The following is a 2,513-nucleotide window of genomic DNA, read 5'->3' on the forward strand; positions in this document are numbered from 1 at the left end:
GTGTCGTTGACGGTTTAGATTACGCGACCTGTCCACTGACATGACACACTTTATTGTGCTATTAACAAAGATAATACAAAGTATGCAGGGTCGGCTCTTTGTCTCGACATCCTGTACTATGCAGTCGATGAGCAAAAACAATTTAATTTATAATGTTAAGTACTCATAATCTGTGCGAAATAAATACATAGGTAGATAGATAGATACCAAACTCAAGGGGCAACCCTCGATATAGTGTGATATTTTTTACTTATTTGGTTGTTGGAATGAACGAGCTCGCTTCTATTGCTCTTAAGCAGTGATGTACCGTTCCAAAACAAACAAGACGCAAAACTTATGTAAAAATTTGTTACCTAATCTTTAAGCAGGTAATAACAGAGTACAAGAAAAAACAATTTGAAAAAGAAAAACAGCCAGTGTCTTTACTATTAAAGAGTTTTTACAATGGGAACAATCCCACTTCAGAAACATTCCATTCCTTTTTACCGTTATTATCTGTGACTTCTTTCGTGTTAAATTAAGTAATATATACTTTTGACCAAAATCTGTTAAACCTCTTGTCAATGGAAATGATAGCAAACGGTACATAAACTCACGCCTGTTTGCCACCGGGTAAGCATTGATTATGGAATTCCATTTGCTTCGATCCTGATGTAGGTACTTCTCTTGCTTCCTCCACATTCATCAATCGTTTCGTAGATCATAGGTACTGAGCCTTTTTTAAGCACATCCCCAATTCATCTAAACATTGTAACGGGGGTTAAAAAGGCCATATTGACACAATTAATCTAAAAAGCAATATTGTGATTTGACATTTGCGCATATAAAAATATGTGCGCTTTGCAAACAAATGTCAAAAAGCAATATTGCTTTTTTTAGGTGAATTGCTTCAATGTGGCCTTTTTAACACGCCATATGAAAAACCCTTATCTGCTTTCTCCACATTCATCGATCGTTTCAAACACGCGCGTCTGTTCAGATAAAACGGAACTTAAAGGTCATACTTAGACCACAATAGACCAGGAAAAAAGTAATACTCGTTACACAACCCTAAAGCTAGCAATGACTCTATCGTAGAGGTCCTAATGTACACTAATTCAATTGTCGCTTCCTCATTCGGACGTCGCCTGAGTCAAGCTGCTTTACATTCATGACAAGACAATACGAGCAGGTCTTTAAGCTAAATGAGTTAATTACCAAGTGGAACTTCCTAAAGGACTATACTGTACGAAATATAATATCGTATTTATACTATTTACAATTGGTAAAACACACACACACACACACACACACACACACACACACACACACACACACACACGTCATCATCCACATACATCTCCTTAGCGTAATCTCGTTTTCACAGGATCCTCTCCAAAACTTATGATGAAAACCACGTTTAGGTGCCGTGGTAACCCAGTTGATAGAACGCTACTCATAGTGGGAGGAAGTCGCAGTTTCGAATCCACCATAGGCCTAAACCAATGATTGTCGAATTTGTTTTCGAATTCATGTTTGGTTCATAAATGATTATCACGTGGTCTGCGGTGAAGGGAAACATAGTGAGGAAATCCACATTCCCGAGAATGCATTTTCGGAAGTATGTGGCCTAACCTGTACTGGGCTGGTTTTTCCCTTCCCGAGTTGGAAGGTCAGATAGGCAGTCGCTTCTGTGAAAAAACCGAACCTGTCAAATCTTCAGGTTACGGACCCTGTGAAAAACGGCATAACGCTAGGTTGACGATGGTGAAAGCACGTTTAAGCGCCATTTTGAAATCACTACCTTTGTTACCAAAATCTCGTATCAAACACGCTAGTTTTAATCCTGGTAAAAAATGTTGGTCTTACTTTTTACCCGGAATGAATTAATTGAATGAAATCGAGATTTTGTTGAAAGAAATCACATCAAATGTGATTTTTCAAAATTTACATATCTAAGTAAGTACTTTAAAAGTAGTAGGCTAGTCACTGTAGTAACGACCTCCGGTAGGTCAACGTACTGTACAGATAAACTCTGAACCTAAGAAATCAAAGTAAATCCCAGCGCCTAGGCGTGATCTTGTGTACGGTGACGAGCATTAATATGTATACACTTTGGTACCATGTCACATTAACTTTTTTGACAAATTGAACTGTATCTCTCACTAAATGACAAATATGTTAGTGCGACAGAGTCCTAAAGTGGGTACATTATATTGCTCATGACTGTATGTGTTCAATATTGACAGATAGTTTCGGTGGCAAATCGCCCACTCAATATATGGCCTTGCATCAATTTAAGAACCACGCTCTTGTCGGTGTAGCATTCGCCATGCTACTTTTTAGGGAAAAATAGAACAGTGGTTTCCCTCTTGCCTTCTGCCCCGCAGTGTTCTGTCTGACGCGAGTGGGATGGCGCCCAGAGTAGTCTATTTCAAAACCGTACTACGACTCCTGTCCTCCGCCTCTAAATAGTACTGTTAGTTACTGCTGCCCTCTGTCAGATTCCAGGTTACAGTACTTGTGACTCGCCT

Source organism: Pectinophora gossypiella, chromosome 1 (assembly GCF_024362695.1).
Source record: "Pectinophora gossypiella chromosome 1, ilPecGoss1.1, whole genome shotgun sequence".
NCBI lineage: Eukaryota > Metazoa > Arthropoda > Insecta > Lepidoptera > Gelechiidae > Pectinophora > Pectinophora gossypiella.